Raw genomic sequence first — 11,003 nt, 5'->3', positions numbered from 1 at the left:
GTAGAATAATTATGTGTGTGGTGTATATACATATATATATATATATATATATATATATATATTGTAAAGTCATTATACAATATGGAAAGGATGTCCTAAGGTGGGACTTAATAATTGATGATAAGTGTTAGAGGATAAAATGTGTTGAAAGTATTGACTAGGCCTAGTGTATGTGATAAGTAAAGGAGAATATGAATAGTTATGGAAATTGTGACATAGGCCTAAAGGAGAACCAAATGGTTGAGGATGATCAATGTAGTAACCTCAAATGTAGACAATTAGCATTGACAAAGAAATTTCCAGTAGCCACAGCACTAAAACCACCCCATTTCTAACAGCTACAATGCCACAACATTGACTACCCAATACCGCAGCACTAAAAACCCTTCATGGCTAGAAAACACGAGCAAATTGTGAGTGGCATGAAGATGAAACTCACAAGTTGAATTATGGTCATTGGTCTTGATGTTGAGCTTTGTTATTTGGAGTTTTGAAAGTGTTGGGAAAGTGTTTATACGAGTGAATTGAAAAGTTTCTTTATTGCCTTATATATTGACATGTGAGTAAAAGAGAAGTTAGAGAGTTCTCGAGATAGCTACATTGAGATAAACTACCATGTGAAGTATTAAGAAAAATAATATGTTGAATAAAGTCTAATTCTAAGAAATAAAAGAGACAAGAGATTAAGCCTTGTTAAAGGCTAAGGAGAAAGTGAGTGAAAAGTTATATGAATGTATGAGACATTGACAAGGGATGTCAATACCAAGTGATGAAATTGTGAATAAAGGATTATAAGGGTGGCATAGCAAATGAGTTAATATAAAGTATTGCTATGAGGATTTACAAATCTTCTCTTGACTTAGTTGAATGAGGAGGATTAGTAACAACACAAGGCCAATTATGTGGCATGCTAGAAACCCATGAAGATGAATTGAAGTATGAATAGATGAGCATGCATTCAAATATCTTGGTGAATAAGTGTATGCTTTTTTGGAATGATATGCTCGGAATGTTAAAGAGCAAATAAGAGATTAAGTGTTTTGGGAATGCATGAACATCCTTGAGAAGGAATTACCAATCATACACCACAAGTATAATATGTGGGATTTTGAAACTTTCTAAGGAGCCTAATGGCTAAACCACGGGTTAAGTGATCATATACGGTGAGACATAAGTCCAAGGTAAGCATCCACAATGAAATACTCAAGACGAATCCTACTATGAATCTTATGAAAACAAGCATTAAGTTACGTGGTTACAAAAAGGAAGTTGTAAGCTAAAAGTGATATTCCTTTTGACATTGAGAAGTACTTGAGAAAAACCTTATTTCAAGTCTTGCAATATCAAGTACAAATTGTAAATTGGCTAAGGGAGAATGGTGTTATATTAGTATGAAATGATGGTACAAAAGACAATTGAAGGTACCCTTGATAATGAAGTCAAATAATGAAAACCTCCTAATGTATGATGGAAATTAGAATTTAAAAATGCATGTGTCATGCATGATTCGAATGAGTTTAAGTCTTAAGTGACTGGTTAATATCAAAATGCAATAAGGATATAATATATATGTTAGACGCATGAAACATAATTGAGAAATAAGGATGACTTTTAGGGATTATGGTATTGCATAAGATGCAATGATCAAGTAAAGATGAATCTTTGATGGATCAAGGAGATTATAAAGTATATAGGCATCCTGGATTGCAATTTAATGAAAATGACATTTAGTAAGTGAGGTGTGATTAATGACATTGTAATGCAAGGATATATATAGTACAATGAAACTTAACCATATAACTGGAAATGATAAGAAATGAGTATAAGCATGAAAAGGATGTGAAGCTATGCATAGGCATAATGAGAATTCGTATGGATTACATAAGGAATAACTTAAGGTAAGACGCAAGTGGATTGATAATTTAAACATCTAAAAAGGGTAATCTGAAATTGATTGTACCCCAATGTTCATAGATAAAATATGAGAACATTGACAGAAACTATGAGAATTATTATATTGAATCTTGGTTATGGATGGGAACAAACAAAGAGAAATTAGTCTGATGGCACTTGAACACAAGGATCCCTACACATAATGAGGAATGTTGACATTTAGATGTGTGTGTGCATACGTATGTGTGGAGTTAGTGATGTGCCTAACTAAAGTGAAGAATTGTTCTTAGTGATTCAAGATTTGAACTCAATATTTGATGAGTTGTATAGATAGTACAACGATAAGAAATCCCATCAGAAGTTGAGCTATGTTGATATAAGAAATTTTGAAGAAATAGTCAAAGAAATGATATCAAGGAAATGTAATCTATAGCGTGGTTAAGCCATACAAGATGGACTAATATGATTAAGAAGACTGAAGTTGCATAAATGCAAGATATACATGATGTATGTGGGAATAATTGAAGGCATTAACCTCCCCCAACGTTCAAAGTACATACAGGAATGAATATGGCATGTTTATAATGTTGTAAGCTATATAATAGTGTATAGGGCTAAAATGAATGAATGAATGTCTAAAAGGTTGACAAGGAATGAAGTAATAAGATGGTGATTAGGTACACATAAGCAAGTATAAAATGTGATCAAAATCGGTATGATTAAGATGGAGTTATGGTTCAAATTTAATGATAGTGATAACGGCATACTTGACGTCTTAAAATAAGAGATGATGATCGTGAAGGGTACTACTGATTTGATTCTAAAAGATGATAACAGACATAAGTGAGATATTCTATTCGAACTAGAGGTAAACAAGATGAATAAATCAAAATTCCTTATAAGGAAAGAACGGAATAAGATCATAGAATGAGATTAATAGCCCGACACCGACTTGAATTTGAGGACGAATTCTATTTAAGTGGAGGAGATTATAATATCCCGTACCCCCGTATAGTAGTCAACATAACCATATCGATAAGACGAATTGCTAATTGACGTGAATTTAAGAGTCAAAGAGCGGTGACGGGTGAAAGAAATATTCTAGAGTAAAATAATTTACACGCGAGGGAATAATAATTAAATAATAATATTTTTATTGAGGATAAATTCGCAAGATAAAAAGTGATTCGAAAGTGAATCAAAGCATAATAAGACATTTTGGGTACTAAGGAGACACATGAAAAATTTTAGAATAAAATAATATTTTATTAATAAAATATTATTAAAATATTAATATTTTATTCTATGTCGAAATTGGTCATGAAGGAGGAATATATAGTAAATCTAAGTGAGGGAGAAGAAGAACAAGGGAATTTCAGAGAAAAATGACATTAGTGGGGCCCGCGTGTCTTTATTAAAGCTAGCGCGGGTAAGTATATATTTAAATATTATAGTCATACCGCGTTGAAGTGTGAATGTCATGACCTGGAACTCCTATTGAGCCCGTGACAACTGCCGTGACGTCTCGATAGACATTCATTACCTGGAATATCAATCGAAATCTCGCAAGGCTTAACATCAGTTTTTCTCACTTCTCCTATGAGTTTTAGTCACTAAAATTATGTTTTGAGAGATTATAAACTATTTTCAAATCAAAACAATAGAAAAACAATTTTTTTCTCACAGGGACATTTTGGTCATTTTTCCTCAAAAATATCAAAAATTCGCTAAAAATGTAGTATACGAGTACAAAACACATAATTCATAATCAAAGATAAGTTTAAACATCTAAAACCTTCATTTAAAATGAAATTATGATTATTAGGATATAATAAAAAAATAAAAAATAAATAAAAGAAATATTCAATAAAATATTCTATTTTCTTATAAAACAAAATTTTTAGAGTTATAAGTAAATAATTTTTGTAGCGTAAAAGCAAAATAAATTCATATATACTGTAATACAGTAAGGCAGAGTATTTAATTTAATTTACAATAACCAGTGGGCTCCCGAATAACTAAAAGTAAGAAAGACTGTGAACCTACAGTTTGGAGAATGCAAATCCAACTGTAGCCCTCAACAAAATGAGCTATCTACCGACTATCCTAAGCTTGAAATGGGTGGAAAAGAGGGTGGTGAGATTATATAATCCCAGTGAGTAAAGAAATACCATCTAAAATATCTAAAGCTGAGTAAATGGAGATAGATAAAATAGTTTAACATACTGTAATTCATCACCTTTCAACTCATTTCAACAAAATAAAATCAATTCATATAAATCGAGTAATCAACATGGCTTATGAATTTCTTAAAACTTTGGCTCATGCCAAAATCATTCTCATACTCAGTTATTAGGGATACCTTGATCGAGGGCTATCCCAACCGAGTCCGCCAAGACTGTTAAAAAGTTATGTACACATAAATTATGTTTTTATTTTGAAAACATAGTCATTCCTTGGCGTTGAATGAGTTCACCCTCACGTGGTGGTTTGGCTGAAGTGAACTCTAAAGTCTTAACCTCAAGAGTTATCCAATCGCGTCTCTCATATTCAGGTATGAATATAATAGGGTTACCGTGCCCCTCTAATAGGCTGGTCCACGGAACCCGTCCACTACAGCAACTAATTTATAACCCACCAATTTAATAAAATTTACGATACCATGATATGGCAATTATTTTATTTTATAGCCTCTCAAGGCAAATTAACAGTTCATACATTTTCAACATATTTACCAAATCAAACATTCATGCCAATATTATTATAAGCCATTCAATTCAAAACATGATTTATAACACAACAATTTAGTCTCCAATTACTCCATTTTCTAAAACCATCATTCAATTTCAAGACAATTTTATAAAATCATTTCATTTAATCACATTTTGCTTATAAAACATAAAGATTTGTTATTTAAACTCATTTTTCATAAAATCACAAAAAAATCAATAAAAACTACTTTAGATAATTAAGACGATAATAAGATTACTCACTGTATTAGGAGTTTGAAATACTCATATTCTCAGTCCTTTGATACAACGTCTTTACCCTTGTTAGAGGGCTCACCACCTATATACAATACACGACACATAATTCAGTATACTATGTCATACCATTATAAATCTATTTCAAGCTCTTTACTAATGCATGAAATGGAATGCAAATTGTTCGGATTATCGTCTAAACACGATGTTCTACACAAATTCAATTGTGTACCTAAATAAAACGGTATTGGCCTAATTCGATCTATCACTCGATTAATTGGCCAATATGTCCAATTTAACTCCAAGTAATTCCATTTTTCTCCCAATACTCCAAATCATCAAACACAAATTAAATAACTTGAAATATGGCAAAAATCATCCTCACATTTTCTCTTGAGAATTTCGGCTATAGTGGGCACATCAATACTATGATTTTTTCTACTTGATTTTCTCACCGTAATTCATCATTTCCTAACCAATTCACTTGAAATAAAATCAAAATCATCATCCACACTCTACATGGAAAATTCAGCCAATGATGGGTGATGGGAGAAAATGAATTTTTCTTGCTTGATTTTCATGCTACACATCACTAATTAACTAAAAACACTAAAATATATTGAAATCTAACCAAATCAAGCATCAAATCATCTCTCTCTAAATTTGGTCAGCCATGAATCCTTCATGATATCTTGTGATTCAACCATGGAAAATGCAAAATAATGCATGGGAAAGGTAGATCACAAGTCAATATCAAGAAATTTTACCTTTGATTGCTTGATTATTTGAATTTTCACACTTTTCCCTTGAATTTTTCCACCTAGGGCTTTTGTTCTTCTTTTCTTCCTTTGTTCTTGCTATGGCCGGCCATGAGAAATGAGTTGGGAGAGTTTATGTGCTGATTTTTAAAGTAAAATATAAATGGATGAGATTTTGACACATGTCACCATTCCATTGGTCCATAGGTCATACTTAGCCATTAAGCAATCTATCTCCACCACTTAAATTTCCTCAATTATCCATGATAATATTGGGTAAAATTCATGTGATGGACAAGTGTTGGGTGGTGTAAAATTACAATTTTGCCCTTGAGTGGTAAAATGACTATTTTACCCCTATGCTCAAAAAAATGTCAAAATTAAAATTCTTCACTTCTCAAACTCAAATTATACTCCAAATGATCAATCTTAGTCAAAAATTTCATCCAACACTCACATCTTAACCTCGGGTGGCAAAATGACCATTTTGCCCTAGGTCATGAAAATTTGAATTTGACTCCAAATCGGTCCTCGAATTTCGAATCACCATTTTAAGTCATTCTGGAGTTTTAAAATTCTTAATTTCATCTTAAAATCTCTATTTGGACTAGTTCGAGGCTTAATTCAACTTAATTGTACCATTTGGTACATTGCTGTCCTTTAACGATTTTCGAGATACCCAAGTAAGCAAACATGCATTCTTATGTAGGAATGGCATAATAAATATATTGTAGAGTTGGGCTTGACAGTGAACTTGATATTTTATTCATACAAGTGTTAAGTAGAAAAAATAGAAAGAAATTGGAAATAAAAGATTGTGGGAGGACTTAATTAAAAAAGGGAAAATCTTGGAGGGAAAAATGGTAATTTTGCCATTAACTTGGTCAAAGCTTCCAAAAGAAGCTTTGACTCTTATCTTCTTCTTCCATGACCGGTTCTTATCCACCCAAAAAGGCATTTTCTTCTTCTTCTTCATGCTTCCAATGCCATTTTCACTTTACCATGAAAAATCAAATTTTTTCATTTTCTTTTCCTTCATTTCTTTTCATTTCCTTTCTTTTCTTACTTCTTCCTTTTCCTACCCTATTGTGCACCAAACCCACAGTTTCTAACTCCATTTTTTAGCACAACCAAACCCTAGGAGAGAGAAAGAAAAATCTCTCCTTTTTCCTTTCATTTTCTACTTCTACTCCATCTTCATCAACACTTGAATTTTTAGCTTCAGATCTTGATTTTTAAAGCCAAAAGGTATATATTTTCAACTTTTGAATTTTAGAAATTTATGGGATATATTTTCAGATTTTATTTCCTAATTTCTTTAAATATTTTTCTTGGAAATATTATGTTTTTGTTTATCTTTATGCCTCCAAGCTCACTAAGGCAAACAATCTTTAAATTAAAATAGTTGGTATAGTGGGTTGTGAATTAGACTAGAATTCTAGGTTAAATATTAGGCTAGAATGTAGTTTATCTAGTGTGTGTTTATTAGAATTATTGAGTTCAAATTTATGATATATTTGAAGCTATTTTTGTTTATTGGCAAATATAGGTTTTAATGTTACTTCAAGACTTAACTTGGAGTAAAGCCTTATTGGTGCTAATTTTGTAAGGTGGCATTACCAAGGTGAGTGAACTTGCATTAAAATGTTTTGGGATAAATGCATATGTGTTTGATTGAATCACTTGAAATATTTTATTGGTTTTTTCTTTAAAATGTGCATGGGAACAAGCCCTTGATGAAATGTTTTTATGCTATGAAATGTGTAATATAATGAAACCATGTGTTCCTATATTATGTGGATATGTATGTTATGCCTTGAATGATAATGTTGTATGATAACTATAACCGTGCATGTGTGGTGTGGGAGTGCACGTGATGGTGCTAGTGGTGTGTTGTGTGGGAGTGCACATGCTGGTGATGATGTGGTGTGGGAGTGTACATGATATTTGCCATATGCGGTGTAGGAGTGCACATGAGGATATCAGTTATGTGCAGTGCGGGAGTGCACATGAGCTAAGTTGAGGATAATGGTTGTATGCATTGAGCCATGTTGACTAGTGTGGGAATGATCTTGATATATTTGATAAATGTTTGAAATATATATATATATATACACAAAATGTATACATGAATTCTTACACCTCTATGTACCTACCCTGTAGAGTAGGGATATTTGGAAAATGAAATGCGATTGCATTGATTATTGAAAGTTGAATTTCCTAAGTGTTTTAAAATGAGTTAAATGTCAACATGGTATCAAGTTGTTTATGATATACAAATTGCATGGTTTTAAAATGAATGCATCATATTTTCGAAAATGTTCCGTATCGTTTGCTTGTTTCATTCCTATGTTTACTCATTGGGTTTATACTCATTCTTTTCAACTTCATGTTTTAGTTTTCAGGTTTGAAGGTAGTTGAATCCTAGGTAGAGGTGCTTCCTCCTGTTCATCGTACGGTAGGTTTACCAAGACACTCTATGATAGTACCCACTGCAGAGTCACTCCACTGATAGTCATGGTCTTTTGTATGTGTGTAAGGTTATTTAAATGTAATTCATGAGATTTGTTGTAAACACTGCATGTTTTATTTGCATGATAATGTCACCACAGGTTGGCAAATGGTAATATTATTTTATGAATGGTATATGTTCGGTTACCATGATTTATTCTTGGGAAGAAATTATTCTTGAAAACTATGAATTAAGAACTTTAGATGTAAATGAGGGACAGATGGTCTAATGAACAAGTTTTCATAGAAAGGCTTGCTTGGGCTCAGTGGGCCATGCCTATTGGGTCCATGCGTCGGTCATGGCACGAGATTTGGGCTGTGACATTATGGAGTTAGACCTTAGAAGATTAAGTCATTGATAGTTAAATTTATTTCTCATGGTATTTATTTTGAAATACGGTCTACGCATTCTACCTTACTCTTCTTTTCTCTAGGGTTGTAAAATTCTTTTCTCACTTAACTCTCCTTGAATGTAACTCGAGGTTTTTTAATTATAAAATGTAATTAGCTACATCAAAGTATAAAACTAGGGTTACATAAGAAAATTTTTGTAACTTGAAAATGGAGATCCAAAGGTGCCATGGAGATTCAAGGAGATTACAAGCAAAGCTTCAAGACGATGTTTGTAAAATCCCCTAGGAATTTGATCAACTAATTTCCTTAATGGCTTGAGGAAATTAAAATTAGTAAAGTCCATAATCATCCTAGTAGTCGGTATGTGATAGATTTATTTTTCAATATATATATATGTGAAATGCGATAAATGTTATGCACGTCAACAACGTAAAATGAATGAGACCTTAATTAATAAATTAATAAATAAAATCCTTCATTAATATATTGAGTCAAAAAGTTACCTTCCACCACATAACAAGATAACCAAGTTACTTTTTTAATTGGAGGCTTGTTGAGTCACTAAATGACAAACTTTTACACGAGTACGTTTGAGTTATTGATGAGTCTTACTCAATTGGTACCATGTTGTTCAGATGTGTCACACTTGACCGCATAGTATTAGAGGCATAATTAGGCAAAATGTATTTGATACATTTAGACAAGGACTTGTCACCTAACTGATTTAAGAGTTGTATAAGATACAATTGGTAAGCCAAGTTAACAACATAATTCATTTAATTATGACTTGTTGAGTCACTCAAGGTCAGGGTGGGATGAAAGGGTCCAAGCTCAATAAGAAGTTTAAAGGTTAAATTTCTCAAAATATTAAAAGAGTGCTATTATTTTGATAAAATATTGAGAATAATCATTTAAGATTCTAAAACCTTATCTTTAAGATGACATAATTTGCATTAATAACTAAGCTTTATATATGTTGGTTTATATAAGATATAAATTGATCTTGGCGAACAATTTGTCACTTAGAAGCATATTTGATTTAAATAAGTTGATAGACCCAAATTTCATTGACTAGTTTCACAATATCAAGATTGTCTTGAAACAAGAGAAAAAGGCTTATGCCGTAGATGGTTTAGTTCTTGTGGAACTTAGTGATGATGCTACAAATGAGGAAAATAAGCCTATAGAGTTTATATGGATGATATCGATCAAGCCACGTGAGTGACGTTGGCTAGTATGGCTTCAGATCTTTAAAAGCAATATGAAGCTATGAATGCCCTAGATATTATCCTCAACCTTAGAGAAATGTTTGATAAGGAAAGCGCATAGAGAGATTTGACATTTCAATGGAATTGTTCCGATATAAGATGTCTAAGGGAAGCCTAGTAAAGACTCATGTACTTAAAATGATAGGATTTATCACTCGACTTAAATAATTGGGTTGGGTTATGGATCATGATTTAAACATAGACCTTGTACTCTTTTTGCTGTTAGAGAGCTATTCATAGTTTGTGTTGAACTTCAACATGAACAAAATTGAGGTAATCCTATCAGACTTATTAAATATGCTCACACAAGCTGAGATCACTATTGTGAAGGAGAAGTCTTTAATTAATCATGTCTTTTCTAAGAAAAATAAAAATAACAAAAGAAAATTTTCTAAGAAAGACAAGGTGAAAAGGCATCATCTTCGAAAGGTATAAAGCCTATTGAATGAGTGAAAAAGGACAATGACAAATGCCATTTTTGCAGCAAACTAGGGCATTGGAAGTGTAATTATAGGGATTATCATGAATCCATCAAAGGGAAGATACAAAAGGAAGATTCCACATCAAGTTTAAATCATATGATGATTTATTTTTCACTACTTGGTATTTAACACCTTAATCTTTATTAATGGTTTTAATGTGTATGACATATTGAAGGAACTAATGACAAAGAACAGTGAAGAATAAGAGCATGAAGTTGAGAACCTTAGTTTATGGAGATTAAGCTTGTCGGCTTAGATTAGAGTGTGGAATAATAAATAATTTTTGAACATTGAATGTTTTCAAGGCATCATTGCCAAGTTAAGATGTTTTGGTTTTGGGCCTGTGGTCGAATATTTTATTTTATGTTTGGGAAATATAGATTTATATTTTGCTAGTACGAGATGCTTAGCTTATATATTTATATTTACATTACATCTCATTTTATTTTCGAATTGTTCTAAATTATTTATCCTTAAGTATAGCCTTACATATATGATAATCAATACTAAGTCATAAGTGTCACGACCTAATTTTCCGGGCCATGGCCGGCGCATGAGCTCAATGAGCATAGCTCACTAAGCCCAAGCAAGCCTATCCATTTACCTTTGCTTAACAAATTTATCATATCATGCATACACACACACCTTTTCCCGAGTGTGAACATAGCCAAAACACAATGGCATTATCGATAATAATATACATGCACTATACCAGTCATGTATTTAGCAATTTACATTGCATACACATATTCA

At 32.1% G+C, this 11,003-nt stretch overlaps 2 long non-coding RNA genes across 2 annotated transcripts in view; one reads left to right on the top strand and one right to left on the bottom strand.

Annotated features, from left to right (window-relative positions):
- The window catches only part of LOC108662260, a 21,918-nt gene extending 16,235 nt beyond the window's left edge, over positions 1-5,683 (bottom strand). The window contains exons 1-2 of the long non-coding RNA XR_001928080.1: positions 5,645-5,683; positions 4,887-4,962 (exon numbers count right to left, since the gene is read on the bottom strand). This is a non-coding gene — a long non-coding RNA (uncharacterized LOC108662260). The remainder of the gene's footprint in view (positions 1-4,886; positions 4,963-5,644) is intronic.
- Positions 6,654-8,203, top strand: LOC108662291. Its single transcript, XR_001928170.1, has 3 exons — positions 6,654-6,883; positions 7,185-7,259; positions 8,034-8,203. It is a non-coding gene; the product is annotated as an uncharacterized LOC108662291 (long non-coding RNA).

The sequence above is a fragment of the Theobroma cacao genome, chromosome 1 (assembly GCF_000208745.1).
Source record: "Theobroma cacao cultivar B97-61/B2 chromosome 1, Criollo_cocoa_genome_V2, whole genome shotgun sequence".
Taxonomy (NCBI): Eukaryota; Viridiplantae; Streptophyta; class Magnoliopsida; order Malvales; family Malvaceae; genus Theobroma; species Theobroma cacao.
This window is presented reverse-complemented; position numbering and strand designations above follow the sequence as displayed.